The sequence below is a fragment of the Canis lupus genome, chromosome 5, assembly GCF_003254725.2.
Source record: "Canis lupus dingo isolate Sandy chromosome 5, ASM325472v2, whole genome shotgun sequence".
NCBI lineage: Eukaryota > Metazoa > Chordata > Mammalia > Carnivora > Canidae > Canis > Canis lupus.
Genome location: NC_064247.1, coordinates 10737245 through 10753129, shown reverse-complemented (window position 1 = coordinate 10753129; position 15885 = coordinate 10737245). Strand labels below are relative to the sequence as shown.

Genomic DNA, 15885 nt, shown 5'->3' with positions numbered 1-15885 from the left:
TTCTTTATTTTTAAAAATCTATTTTTCTGTACTTCTATAGCTTGAAAATTAGTAGGCTGGATAAGGGCCACCCCAAAGAGATTAAGTCCTAACCCGCTGGAACTTGTAAATATTTTATCTTATTTGGAAAAAGAGTGAATACTATTTTATATGGTCATAGATGTAATTCAATTAGGAGTCTTGTAATGAGGAGATTATCCAGGTGGGTCTTTGTAAGAGAGAGGCCAAGGCAGGTGACATACACAGGGCAGGCCTCGTGAAATGGAGGCAGACGTTGGAGCAAAGTATCCACAAGCCAGGGGTCACCACACAGGCAGGTGGCCGCCTACAGATGGAAGAGGCCAGAGAGGATTCTTCTCCCCTAGTGTCCCCAGCAGGTGTGCTGCTGGGCTAACACGATGATTTTGGCCCAATGATACTGGTTTTGGACTTTGGGTCTACAGCACTGAGGCAGAATAAATTGCTGGTGTCTTAAGCCACCAAGTCTGTGGTATTTGTTATAGCCACCATAGTCAGCTGGCTTAATGCAGAGAAGGCTCAATGAAGCCTACTGTACCAAGACAAAGACCCCCAGCTAGTTGACCACCGATGCATGGAATGGAACATTGAGAAGTGGGCAAGGATGGAGGAAGTCCTAGGAAATAACTAGGAGGAAATCCAGCTGGGGAAGAGGGGGCCGCAGACAGAACAGAGAGAGAGGAGGCAGGGAGAAGCTGTTGACTCTGGGCTGAGGTGGCTTGGCCAGATAAGCATCGTATCCTGGGCTGAAACAGACCCACCAATTCGATCCAAATTGGATTTTTTTATGCCTTAATTGAACTTTGCTGAAAGTGAGCTTTTTTTTTTTTTTTTTTTTTTTCCCCTCTTCTGGTCTAAATTCAAGTCTTAAAACGATCCCCTGGTTTAGATGAGGTGGTTTCCCAATTTTGCTTTCTTTCTGCTTGAAGTTGACTTTGGCCAGCAATTCCTAATGACCTGCCCAATTTGTCTGCATTTGAGTGTGGCCCAATTTGAAATGGCGAACATGCCAGTCTCCCTGTCTGCCTCTCCACCTTCCTCTGACTGCAACCACTCCAGTCTCTCCTATTGTCCTCCTGACATTTCAGTGTAGCCGAGGGAGGCAGGCTGGGCCAGTGCATGGAGCACAGGGCTCGGAGTAAGGACCGTGTATGGCACAGTGATTAAGAGAACAGGCTCTGTAGTCTCACGGGCTGGATTCAGAAATTGGCTCCATCACTTACCTCTGGGTGGCCATGGGCAATGACGTCACCGCCCTGGTTAACATCAGCTGTTCTCTCATTGACTTTAGCTCTGTTCTTTGCTAGCCTCAAATGAATGTTGTTGCCACTCTGAGCCTTATTTCCTTCGCAAATAAAATAGAGGATTGGATTAGACTATGTGATCTCTGCACTTCCTTCAAATCCAGAATTCTCTAGTTCTACTAGAAAGCAAGAAGACTGATAACATTTTGGTTCACTTGTTTGGTTCAAAGTGTGTCATCCTTTTTTTTTCTTTTTTCTTTCTTTCTTCTTTTTTTTTTTAAGATTTTATTTATTTATTTATGAGAGACACACAGAGAGAGGCAGAGACACAGGCAGAGAGAGAGAAGCAGGCTCCCCGCAGGGAGCCTGATGTGGGACTCGATTCAGGGACTCCAGGATCCCTGGATCGTGCCCTGAGCCGAAGGCAGGCACTAAACTGCTGAGCCACCCAGGGATTCCGCCCCCCTCCTTTTTTAAAGGATTTTATCCATTCATTCATAAGACACAGAGAGAGGCAGAGACATAGGCAGAGGGAGAAGCAGGTTCCCTGCGGAGAGCCTGATGTGGGACTTAATTCCAGGACTCGGGATCATGACCTGAACCAAAGGCAGATGCTCAACCACTGAGCCACCCAGGCGTCTCGTGTCATTCTTTTCTTTGAAGCCCTTGATAACCAACTTCACCATAAGACAGAATTCATCGGTCCTACTGGGTTTTGTGAAATGGGGAAATAAGTAAGAGCTTGGGCTTTATAACCAGACTGATCTAGAATCTTTTGCCACATGCAAAAGGGAAATGCAAATCAAAACCACAATGAGACAGCGCCTCACACCTGTCACAATGGCTAATCTCAAAAAAGGCAAGAAATAACAAGTTTTGGTGAGGATGTGGAGAAAAGGGAACCCCTGTGCACTGAACATGGGAGTGAAGATATCTCTTCAAGATTTCATTTGTATCCCACAATAGAAGTGGATAGACACCCAGAAGTGCAACTGCTAGGTCATATGGGAGTCCAATACTTAACTTTTTGAGGAACCTCCATACTATTTCCCATAGTGGTTCTATCAACTCACATTCTCGCTCCCACGTATCTTTATTCACAACAGCCAAGACAAGGGAACAATCTAGATGTCTGTGAATGGATGAAGGACTAAAGAAAATGTGATATATATACACAATTCGGCCATAAAAGAGAAGGAAATCCTACCATTAGCAACAACGTGGATAAACCTTGAGGGCATTATACTAAGTAAAATAAGTCAAACAGAGAAAGATACACGCTGTGTGATTTCACTTATAAGTGCAATGTAAAAGAAATTGAACTCCTAGAAACAGAGAATAGGTTGGTGGTTGCCCAGGACAGGGAGAAGTAGGGAGATGGGGAAGATGGGTGAAGGTGGTCAGAGCGTAGAAACTTCCAGGGACGCCTGGGGGGCTCAGTCAGTTAATCATCTGACTCTTCATTTCAGCTCAGGTCATGATCTCAGGGTCGTGAGATGGAGCCCTGAGTCAGGCTTCTTGCTTAGTGGAGAGTCTGCTTAAGATTCTCTCTCTCCCTCTGATGCCCCCTGCTCATAGGCTCTCTAAATAAATAAATAAATATTTTTAAAAGTGTATAGGATGAAGAAGTTCTGAGGATCTAATGTACAGTATGGTGACTATAGTTAACAATGCTTTATTGTATACTTGAAAGTTGCTGGGGAGCTTGGATGGCTCGGTCGGTTAATCATCTGAGTCCTGATTTCAGCTCAGGTTGTTGTCTCAGGGTCGTGAGATTGAGCCCTGCATCAGGCTGTGCTCAGTGGGGAGTTTGCTTGAGATTCTCTTTCTCTTTCTCCCTCTGCCTCTCCCCTCACACTCTCTCTCTAAAATAATAAATAAAATTTTTTAAACAAAGATGGGGCACCTGGGTGGCTCAGTCAGTTAAATGTCTGCCTTTGGGTCAGGTTATGATCTCGGGGCCCCAGGATTGAGCCCCATGTCAGGCTCCCTGCTCAGTGAGGAGTCTGCTTCTCCCTCTCCCTCTGCTCCTCCCTCCCCACTCATGCTCTCTCTCTCAGATGAATAAAATCTTAAAAAAAAAAAAAGAAAGTTGCCAAGAGAGTAGATCTTAAATGTTCTCATCTCACACACACACACACACGGTAACTATGTGAGATGATGGATGAATTAACTAATATATTGTGGTCATCATTTTGCAACATATACATGTGTCAAATCATGACCTTGTACATCTTAAGTCACATAATGTTGTATGTTGATTATATTTCAACAGAGCTGGGAGGAATCAAATTATTGTGATGGCTAAATGAGATTGTACATGTATCAACAAAATGTTTTGCAGCTAATAAATATTCAATGATGTTAGCTGTTGTTGCTTCATTTTTATTTACTAGTTTATTAAGAAATAACTTAATCATGAGTGCACAAATCTTATATAGCTCTGTAAATTTTGTTTTCTCTGAAATTTTTACATCTGTATATCCCTATGCAGCCACCCCTACATCAAGATATGGAATTCTTCTAGCACAATAAAAGGCTCACTTTTGTCCCCTTCCCATCATGATCCATCTGCTCCCCCAATTAACCAATATTCTAACCTTAATAGCACAGATGAGTTTTTCCTGTTCTTGGAGCGCCTGGGTGGCTCAGTCAGTTGAGTGATTGACTCTTAATCTCAGCTCAGGTCTTGATCTCAGGGTCGTGAGTTTAAGCCCCATGTTGGGCTCCATGCTGGGCATGGATCTACTTAAAAAAAAAAGAAGAAAAAGTTTTTCCTCTTCTTGAATCTCACATAAATATAATTATGTAGTTCTTTAGGAACTAGCTTCTTTCAGTAAACATTATATTTGGTGATATTCATCCATGTTGCATAAGTAACAGAATTTTGTTCTTCCTTGCTGTATGATATTCCATTTGTTGAATATATTACACATACACCATACTTTACTTCTATGTTATACTATTGATCAACACTGAGTTGTTTTCGTTTCTTGCTATTATAAATAATCTGCTATGAATACACTTGTGCATGTCTCTGGTGCACATAAGCACTCATTTCTGTTGGTATATACCCAGAAGTGGAATTGCTAGGTCTCAAGGTTAGCCCTGGTAGATATACACCAAGCAACTTTTCTCCAAAATTTGTGCCAGTTTCTGTTCCCCACAGCCGTGTGTAGGACTTCCAGGTGTCCCACAGCCTCATCATCACTTGGTTTTCTGAGTCCTTTTCATTTTAGTCATCATAAGGGGGACATAGTAGTATCTCACAGAGCTTGTAATCGGCATCTTCCTGTTGACTTACAATGTCGACCACTTTTGTGCGCTTTTTGTCCATCTGGAAATTGTTGCTTATAAAGTGTCTTTTTAGGTCTTTTGTCCCTTTAAAAAATGTTAGCTATTATTTTGTATCATCACTAGTGTACATTAACAACATATATTTTATTTATTTATTTAGCACAAGCAGAGGGGAGACACAGAGGGAGAGGGAGAGGGAGAGAGAGAATTTCAAGCAAACTCTGTGCTGAGCACAGAGTCCAGTGCAGGGCTTGATCCCAAGACATCAAGATCATGATCTGAGCTGAAATCCAGTCCGATGCTTAACCAGCTGAGCCACCCAGGAGCCCCACCACTGTACTTTTTAATGACCAGTATAGCTATCTGCTCTCCCAATATATTACACTTATTGATATCAAGGTCTATATGTCCTTCATTTACAAGCTTTTGGTGCCTAGCATAAGGTTCTCACTCTATATTCGCTAAATAAATTAGCAAATGGCCAAGACTTAGTCAATCATGATAAAATATCGCCATCTGGTGTCAATAGGAGTGAACGAGAAATGGAGCAATGTAAAGCTCCATTTATATAGTTTGTTAGGCTTTCTATTTGAGCTTTCCCTTCTATATGATCTTTTAAAAAATTATTTTTTGCATTGCCTCTGCATACTTGCTCCTTTTTATTTGCCATTTGCACTTTTGTTTTTTTCAAATCTATTTAGATTTTGGGTCTGGGGAACTTTTTTCTTGGGGTGATTACATCTTCAAGAGCTAAGTGTGGTATTTGTAGATACAACAATCAGTGCTTACTATATTCTAGCCCTGTGGTAAGTGCCAGCACATACTCTGAAGTATATTCAAGAGACCTGAGGTGCTTAGAGGTAAGTAAGGGAGAAACATAAGAAATCAAAGTAAAATACCAAAATAAATGCCTGAAATAGGTATTTGTTCATTCATTCATTCATTCATTCGTCAACAGATATTTACTGAGCACTTACCAGGCACCAGGCACTGTTTAGGTACAAACCGTCTAAAGGTGTGTTGTCCAAAACCTGACTGCTCTAAGAAAACTTGTTGTAAAAGCACATATTATTTTTCGAGAATTCTGGATTTGCATGTTTGTTCTTCCGATTAAATCCCTACAGACAATAGGCCGTGTGAAACTCCAGTCTTTATTAAGATTACACATAGAACAAGATGGCCATAGGTAAAAAAATGTTTTCCATGAAGCCAACTAAGGTGGAAGGGAGGTGTTGAAAATCATGGTTCTGCTACCCTGTATCAGGAATTGTGCTCAGCGTTGAGCAGACAAAACCAAGAGAAAAGTTAACAGATGATCACAAGGCAATGTTCAAAGGGCCATGTAAGAAGCATATGAAGGGAAAATCAGAGCACGCCTCTTGCAGGATGTAAACCACGAGTTGAGTTCAAAATAAAAAGGAATGAGCAGGAAAGAGTAGGTGCTCCATGGATGGAGTGGGTGTGCACAGGACAAGCTGCGTCAGTAAATGGCCTGCCTGCAGAGCTAAGGAGTTTGTGTTCCACCTTGAATATGTCACTGAGCAATAGGACAGAATAGAAGTAATAGGACGCAATTTGATATTCAGAAAATTTGCTGGCCATCATGCAGAGGATGAGTTATGGAGGGGCAACACTGGGTATATGTTAGAAGGCCATTGTGCTAACTCACACCATGAGGCCTGGACCATTGCAGCGGCGGCGGGGGGGAAGGGGGAGCGGGAAGAGGGGAAATAAAAGGAAGGCACAGATATAGTCGGTAAAGATAATTTAGAATTAGCATCACTTATGGGATACAGAGAGGGAGAGGAGAGAGTCAGGGTCAAATCACAGGTTTTTGCTTTAGGTAGATGGTAGCCGGTCACTTTCGAGGAGAATAACAGATTTGGGGGTCCTGATTTTACTCACTAACCATTTTTGGTTGTAATAAGGAAAAAGGCCCATGGGTATCGTGATTATTTTTGTACCCTGGTACAAAAATTTTTACTTCCCTGTTTAGATTGCTCAGGTCAGAGTGCCAGAAGGTGAATATACTGCCTCTTACTTAGCTCGACCGTGTATGAAGGCTTGAGGTCCAAAGATCTAGGTGGTTCCAGGAAGCCCAGTTTTTGTACTGATATCTCTTTAAAATTTGAGGCAGCAGTAGGGAGCTTTCAAAAATTCGAGGTCCCAGGCATGGTCCTAGTTCATTCCATCCAACAGTTTTGCAGACCTGGAGTCTCTGTGGAGGAACCTAGCCTCTGGCATTGGGTGTCGGCCTCCAGTGGTAATTCCTTAAACTGCAAGTGCAACTGCAAGTCTGCAAGTGAGCAGAACCTGACCTTTCAGATATTTGGGTTTGGATCCCCTTTGGTAGCCTCAGGCAGCTCAGAGTTCAGGCTTTGGTTCGGTAGTGCCAGGAGCAGCACGCTATACCCTTGGGGTTCCTTCTTCTGCCTAGAGGGAGTCTTAACTAGTGGTGAAGAGAAAGAATTGTGAGCCAAACTGGAGCCTGGATTTAAATGTCGGTTTTACTAATCGCTAGCTGTGTAACCTTAAGCAAGTTATTTCATTTCTTTGTGCTTCGGTTTCCTTATTTGTGAAATTAGTCACGAATTCTTTCTTCTTAGGTGTATGATTCCCCAAAAGATTTGCTGAAGTCCAATTTCCTGGTACCTGTGAATGTGACCTTATGGGGCTTCTGCAGATGTGATCAAAATGTAGGAAGAGGCAAGAAAGAATTCTTCCCTTTGGAGGGAGCCCAGCTCTGCTGACACCTTAAATTTGGACTTCTAGCTCCTAGAACTTTGGGAGAATACATTTCTGTTGTTTGAAGCCACTCAGTTTATAGTAATTATTAGTCATCCCCAGAAGACTAATATAATAGGGTGCTTGTAAAGAGTAAATTAGTGAACATAATAAAGCACTTAGGAAATTGGCACAGGGTAAGTGCTGTGTGCTCTCATCAATCCACAAAGTCACAAAAGTGGTCAACAATGGATCTAGATTTAAACTCAGACTAATCACCATGCAATACAGGCTTTACAAAATGGGAAATAAACGCAGATTTACATGTTTGAAATTAAAATGTATACCACGAATGTATCTTTTAAAAATGCTTTGCCAGCTTTGTAGATTGTGTGACAAGTTACTGAACACCCCACCCCCCAAAAAATTACTGATCCCAATCACAGCAGATAAGCAAGTTTCCAACCTATTGTTTTTCTTTCGGTCCCTGAGGTACAAGATTGGAGAGAACCACCAGCAGCATCACAGGGCTAGGAAAGATTTAGGATTTTGCTGACATTGGAAAAATACAGGGATAAGAGTTGGAGATTGGGATTTGGGTAGAGCAAGGGTATAAGCCTATGAACTTGGTTTGTCTGACTCTGGAATACAGGGAAGAGGAAGCTGACAATCAAGGTAGAGGTCCTCACTATCTCTCACTCCGAAGAATTCAGCAATGGGAAGCCAGATAGGCAGGAATTAAATGGGAATTGGGAAAGGAAATTAAAAGAGACTGGAAAAACATAGTGTGGAGGCTAAAGGAAGGGATTACTCAGAGAAAAGCCACAAACTGGCCAGAAACTTCCAAATCATGCAAGAAGAGAAGGATTTCAAAAGCCATTCTTCGAGAGAGGAGATGGTTTGCAGGAAAGATGGATTTTCCCCTACGGCATAGGAAGCTTCTTAAGGGCAGATTTCTCTCTCAGTGTAAGTGGTGGACTTGGATTGATTGGTACTCCACAGAAACCAAAACCATAGCCTTTTTCTTATCACTCCTTTCCCTCCTTCCCTTTAGTTGCTTAAAGGTACCATTATTTGTCTATGGACATAGTAGTAGAAATAGCTGGAAAATTGCTGGAAATAGCAATGTGGATTTAGAAGACAGTATGGATCTAAGAACGTAAGTTTTTGTTGGGAGACATGATTATCTAATGGAGTTGGCAGTACTGCAGATGTCACACTGGTTCCGAGACATCCTTGAGTTTTCTAAACTTTGTAGGTGTGGGGCTGGTGCCAGGACAATCCCATGTGTCCTTTAACTCTGGATTCCTAGAAGAGTAGGATGAATGAGTGACATTGTTCAGAGCCACTTTGGGTCCTAAACCCAGAAGCAGCAGCTTCTGACCCATGGTTGGAGAAGATAACTGGGCACCACGCAGGGACTAGAATGGAAAGATGCAACACATAGTTGGGATATTTGATTTTCCTTATGGAAAAAGACAAAATTAAGATCATCTGGAGGGACTTAATTTACCTGTGGCAAAAGAAGATTTACTTGAAAATGGAAAGAGTTCGGGATCCCTGGGTGGCGCAGCGGTTTAGCACCTGCCTTTGCCCAGGGCGCGATCCTGGAGACCCGGGATTGAATCCCACATCGGGCTCCCGGTGCATGGAGCCTGCTTCTCCTTCTGCCTATGTCTGCCTCTCTCTCTCTCTGTGTGACTATCATAAATAAATAAAAATTTTAAAAAATGTTAAAAAAAATGGAAAGAGTTCATATTATTAAATTTTATAGGATAGTTTCAAATTTCAAGATACTTTATGGCGACAATACTGGTTATCATAGGGCTATCATTTGGTTCTCATTACATAACTCTGGCAAGTTTGGGTGGATATACTGAATGGATCTGAGTCAAGAGCTATATATTTTTTTCCTCAGTGTATTTTACGCCATAGGGAAAACGTATTTGAAGTAACATCCTCACCCTCAGTGGCTTCTGGAACTGTAAAAACAGAGATATTCATAATAGTCTTGAGGAGCCAAAGTGGTTTTTTCATTGATCCTATAAGCAGTAGAAAGAATCAGAATGAAGCCATCGTGAAAACATGGTCAGGGCTTTTCTGATACACAGACATCTCATGCAGGGGCAGTAGCAGCCTGGTTGGCCACAGGTCCAGTCAGTAAGTAATTTGGGTTAATATGACAACTAACAGAAATATTGGCTCCTAAGGGTTCTATTAATATCCCTAGTTGACATAGGAGAAACCTTAGAGATGTTAAGCAACTTACATGCTCAGATCACAGAACTAATAAATGATGGAGGTGGGACTCAAATCTAGGTCCATATCTAGGTCCATTTATCCAGAGTCTGTGCTCTTAACCAATGCCCTGTTCTGCCTCTGTCTTAATTGAGTCATCTATTCCAGCAAAGTTGACCACCCGCCCCTCCCCCCCACCTTCTATGCTATCTACTTAGCCCACCTCATATATCAGGTTGGAGGCCAGTCTTTCCCACCAGTTCATGAATTCTCTGGAAGCAAAGCTCTTAGTAATCACTGTACCTAACACAAAGCTTGGCACCAAGCAGAAGCCCAATAAATGTCTAACAAATGGGTGGATATTATTATTTATTCTCCAGATGCTTACATCGAGTGACTTATGCAACATCTCCACTAGTCTTTCTAGTAGACACCTCAAACTTACCATGTCCAAACCATACTCCTCATATTCCTGGCGAGATGTGCTTTACCTAACAGTCTTCCCATCCTAGTCATTGGTGTCTACTTTCTTCCATTTACTCAGCCCAAAACCTTAGAGTATTCTTTGACTTGTCTTTTTCTCAAATCCCACATCCATCAGTAAATCCTGTAAATTCTACTTTAAGCATATAATTTGAACCCTACCACATCTCATCACTTTTGCTGCTACTGTTCTTGTCCAGACTCAGTTCATCTTTCATGTGGATAACTGTATCAGCCTGCCAGTGGTTTCCCTTCTTCCATCTTTGTTCCCCTACAACCCATTCTCACTATCAGCATGTTTCTATGTATGTAGTGAGATCGTGTAACAGTTTTTTGAATGATAGACTCTAGTGGATCCCCAATGTTCAGAATAAAAGCTCAAGTTGTTCCAATGGCTTATAAGGATCTCCATGATTTGCCTCCTCTTATCCCCCTAATCGTACCTCCTACAACCCTCTCCCTTGCTCTCTCTGCTCCAGGCTCACAGGTCTCCTTGCTGCTTCTCAAATATGCCAAGCACAACCTTGTCTCAGGGACTTTGCACTTGCTATTCACTTTAGAATGCCTCTTCCCTGTAATATTCATGACTCACTCCTTTGTGCTCTTTGAAGTCTTCGTTCAAATATCTCCTTTACTGTGATCTTTCCTTGCTTGCTTCCTGCCCTAACCCTAGAGTGTGCCTTATACTTTCCCTGATTCATTCTTCTTGGCCTTTGTCACCTTCTAGTATGCTATATAACTGCAACAGCAATTTATTTTGTTCACTGTTTGTCTCTCCTCACTACAATTTAAGCTCTACGAAGATAGGGATCTTTGTCTCTTGTTTACTGCCATTTCCTGAATATCTAGAACAGAATCTGTTTACATGATAAGTATCTTTTTGAAAGAGAAAGAACAAGAGAGCACGACTGGAGGGGGAAGGTAAAGGGGGGAGGCGTAGAGGGAGAGGGAAAGAGAATCTTAAGCAGGCTCCACACTCAGCTTACAGCCAGCCCGACAAAGGGCTCCACTCATGACCCTGAGATCATAACCTTAGCCGAAATCAAGAGTTGGACACTTAGGTGACTAAGCCACCCAGGTACCTCCCTGATAAGTATATAATAAATGTTGAGTATACGAAAGAAAAGGTGAAGAAATTCATCACGTAGTTCAGGAAGTGTATGTTCTGAGCTATTGGATCGGGTGAGCTCTATACCCATTTCGAGCTCTATGATCCCATGACTGTGTGACCTTCTAATTGATATGCCCCTGACTCAACTCTAGGCCGATTTTCACTAAGAAAATTCATCAAAACAATTGTTTCTATAGAGCAAAATTTATTTACACAGAGTGACTTTTTTTGGTCAGTTTAGTAACAAAACTTCCTACAATTAGCACTTACATGCAAGTACTTCCTCTGTCCATGTAACAGTCTTCTCCATAAGACTCCTCTGAGTCCATTTCTCTGCTTATCCATCCCCCATTCTCAGATGATGAACATGGCACTGGCTGCAGGAGAAGAAAGTAACCCTTGCTTAGTCCCTTGACTTTCCTTTCTCCCTGTACAGGAGCTGCTCATGTTTTGTATTCACCTGAACATTTCCGTGCTTTTTGTCACAGAATGAGCTATTTTGTAACATCAATCTGTCCACCTGTACTTTTGATCCTATCCTCTTAAAGATTTGCTTCCTCTATTCTCCCACCTTTTGTATTTCTAATGTTTCTGGCTGCCCTTGTTCCTTCCCTCAGCTTATTTAACTGTACAAATAGGTATCAGCACACCTAGCTCCCAGTCTGGCAAACAGCAGGTGGTCCATACCTGTGACTTTGCCTCTTCTGCTGCTTGGAGTCTCCCTGACATCTTTTCTTGACACTGAATCTCCCCAAACTGCCACACTGTTTGTTTCCATCTCCAGCCTTTTCCATCATCTGTTCTGCAGTTGGTCCCTTTCTCCACTCCTACTCATTTATCTAATTTTCACCCCACATTTCTCATTAATGCAATCATGAAATCAAATGCTCGGCTTTAGTCTTCACCCACCTTGCCTCCTCTATGGCATTTGACAACACAGAATGTGTCCTCCGTTTCAAATTTTCTTCTCTTTTGGATTTTTTTTTTCAACACTTCTGTCTTCTGAGTCTCCTCTTCAACTGTTCTTCCCCACTTTTCTTTGGTAGGTAGTTTTCTGCCTCTACCAGTTGTTCCTTAAGGAATGGAAAGCCCAGATTTCTGTCCTTAGCAAATTTTTCTTTTCTTATGCATACACCTTCTTTCTTTCTCATCCAGGTGCATGCCCTGAATTTATACCTATTTGCAGATTACTCTCCAATTTGTATCTCCTTTCCAGACTCTTCCTCTCACAACAGATCTGTTTCTACTTTCTGGATAATCTAGAGTTGCCTCACACTCAATACAACAACAACAACAACAACAACAACAACAACAAAACTGAGCTGAGTATCTTCCTCTGGTGCATTTTCCTTTTTCTGTGTTTCTAATGTGAATAATAATGTCACCTGTCACCTAGATCCCCACAGCCCATCCATGCATGTTTATTCATCTTTGCATCCTCTATCTACATCATCCCTCATTTCCAAGTTTGCTCTTGATTTCTCTATAAAGGTTACACAGAGCATTTTGATCACCCTGTTGGTGATTGATAAAGAGTGTCTGATCCCATTCTCCATTATCAGCTTATAAGGAAAGTGATAAGCAAAAATGCTTTATGTTTTTTATATAGATCAGAGGGCTAGTCTTTAGAAGACTTATATAAAAATAGGCATTTTCCAAATCGGTACGAATGTCAACTCCTTAAAAAAGTAAATTGTGATTCTTGCTAGGAAAATGGTAGAGTACATTACTGATTCTCTTTTTCTCCCCTTATATCCAAACCTTTGCTATATAACTCAGCAGTGAAAGACTCCACCCTTTGACCTTGGGCTTTGTCATATGATTCGCTTTCACTGACAAATGTTAGCCAACTTGAGACATTAGGCGTGGCATGCACTTGGTGGTTAGATTTCCCTTCTGGTACCTTTGCAATCACTATAGGAGTCATATACCAAGGCTCGCACCACTGGGCTCAGGAGGAGAATGAAAGACATGTGGAGTCCCTGCTGCCCCACAGATCACCAGGGAGAAGCAAAGCCACACACCCAAACCCAGACAAGATCAGCTTCTGGAACTCTAGACTTACCTGCAGATGCACAAGCCCAATACGTGCTAATTGTTGAAAGCCACCAAAGTTTTGTGTTATTATGGGGCAGTATTTGACTGATAACAAATACCAACATCTTCTTTTACTTACTTTCTTCTTTCTTTTGACATCATGCATTCCTTCTCCACTGCTCGTGTAAAAAAATTACCGGCTTTGGAGTCACAGTCCTGCTTTTGAACCCACTCCCCTAATGATTAGAAATTGAATAAATGACTTCGTTCCTTTTGGATGTGGTTTTTTAAATCTGTAAAATAATAATAAAAATACCTGTAACACGTTTTCATGAATAAGTTATGTTAAGCAAGGATCAGATTATACTCAACAAATGAGCGGAAACTGATTGAAAGGGATTATAAACTGAAAGAGAATAGGTGACTCTGTTCCTGCTATTCCTAACCCATTGCCCCTCCTATCCCATTCCTCTTCCCACAAACCCACTCTTCTTCTTAGGCTCAGAATGGGTTTCCCAGAGTGAGTTGTCTCTGTCTCCAATACTGTGATGTAGATGGTCTTCTCATTCCCTTCTCTGCTCTATCCAATTGCTAAGGACAAGTCATTGTAAAGAGTACATTTTCTGTTCACCTTTCCTGTCGTCTTTAAGGTGTATGTCTCTGTGTCTGTGTGTATAAATGTCAGCCTGGACTTTCATTGGGGGCATTTAATTCATTTATATTTAATGTAGTATTTATATATTTGGCTTTTTAGCTACTCGCTATTTACTTGATCTACTTTTTAAAATTTTCTCTTGTTGCCTTCATTTGCCTTAATCTTTTACAAGTTCATTGTTTTCCCTCTATTAACTTGTCAGTTACACGTTTCTTTACAATTTTTAAAAATATTTGTTTATTTGAGAGAAAGACAACATGAGCTGGTGGGAGTGGGGAGCAGAGGGAGATGGAGAAGCAGACTCCTGATTGAGCTGGGAACCTTTCATGGGGCTCAATCCCAGGACTCTGAGATCATGACCTCAAGGGAAGCCAGAAGCTTAACCAACTGAGCCACCCAGGCTCCCCTCCTTTAATATTTTTTTGGTCGTTATCTCAGAGATCACATCATATATCCTTTATTACTGTCTAAAAAAATATAGTACTTCACCACTTTCCTCATAATTCTAGAGCCTTAGAACATTTAACATCCGCTCTCTCCATTTTATGTATTACTGACAAGTATTTCAATATTCATAAGACATTATTTTCATATCATCAGTATTGATATATATTTATCTACATGTTTACCTTTCTGTAGCTTAGTATTCACTATATTTCTATATTTCCATCTCTTAGTCAATATTGCCAGGGGTTTTTAGTCATCCTTATAATAAAACTAGTTTTTTAATTTGTTAATTTTTTGTTATCACTTTCTGTGGTTATCTCCTTTCTATGTTCTTATATTAAAAAAATTCTTAAGTTGAGGGGCACCTGGCCAGCTCAGCAGTGGAGTGTGTGCCCCTTAATCTCAGGGTCATGAGTTCAAGTCCCATGCTGGATGTGGAGTCTACTTTAAATAAATTAATTTTTAAGAATTTTAAAAATTCTTAAGTTGGTAATTTAGTTCACTATTTTTTCAGCTTTTTCTCTCTTGTAATCATCTAAATACCATTTTCCCTGAATTCCACGTTTTGATAAACAATATTTACATTTCATTTTAGTTCTAAGTATTAGTAAGCTTCTATGTGATCTCTTCCTTCATACTAGAGTTATTTAATGTAAGAGTTTTTGATGTGGCTATTTTAAAGTCCCCAAACATAGTAATTTACAATTTTTGTTGGTGTAGGTTTTCGAATAAAATATACTGTGGTCAAAGAACATGATCTATATAATATACACTTGTTATTTGTTGAGACTTACTTTACTGCACTCTATAGTAGCAATTATTTTAAGTGTGTTATATATGTTTGAGAACATATATTCTATAATTGTAAGGCATGCATTTTTACTCCCCATAAACATTAAATTGTGTTATACAAATATGTATCTTACTGGTTTTTCCATTTGCTTGATCTATCAATAACTGGGGGAGGTATATTTAAGAGCATGACTAAGGGGATGGATTTGCCAATTTTCCTATGTACTTCTACCAATTTTTGGCATATAATCTGAGGCTACTTCATTAAGCACATAGAAATTTAGATCTGTTACACTTTCCTGGTGGATTAAACTTTTAACTATGTAGATGCCTTACTTCTCATTATACTTTTTGAATAAAAAATCTTTTGTCACTATTAAAATAATACCCTTAGCTTCTTTAGATTAGTATTTGCCTGGTATATTCTTTCCATTGTTCTACTTTTAAACTTTCTTTTCTTTCTTCTCTTTCTTTCTTTCTTTCTTTCTTTCTTTCTTTCTTTCTTTCTTCTTTCTTTCTTCTTTCTTTCTTTCTTTCTTTCTTTCTTTCTTTCTTTCTTTCTTTCTTTTTCTCTTTCTCTTTTCTTTTCTCTTTTCTTTTCTTTTTTTCTTTTCTTCTCTTTTCTTTCTTCTTTCCTTTTCTTTTCTCCCCTCTCCTCCCCTCCCCCTCCCCCTCCCTCCCCCTCCCCCTCCCCCCTCCCCCTCCCTCCCTCCCTCCCTCCCTCCCTCCCTTCCTTCCTTCCTTCCTTCCTTCCTTCCTTCCTGGAGAGTGAGAGAGAGAGAGAGCACAAGCAGGGGAAGCGCCAGAGGGAGAAGCAGACTCTACTGAGCCCACTCAGT

General features: G+C 40.8%; 1 long non-coding RNA gene across 1 annotated transcript; it reads right to left on the bottom strand.

Moving 5' to 3' along the window:
• Positions 1–11357: 11357 nt before the first annotated feature.
• Positions 11358–15506, bottom strand: LOC112671151 (uncharacterized). The gene is made up of 3 exons (XR_003143426.3): positions 13292–15506; positions 12025–12188; positions 11358–11492 (listed from the first exon to the last, which is right to left on the bottom strand). It is a non-coding gene; the product is annotated as an uncharacterized LOC112671151 (long non-coding RNA).
• Between the last annotated feature and the right edge of the window lie 379 nt (positions 15507–15885).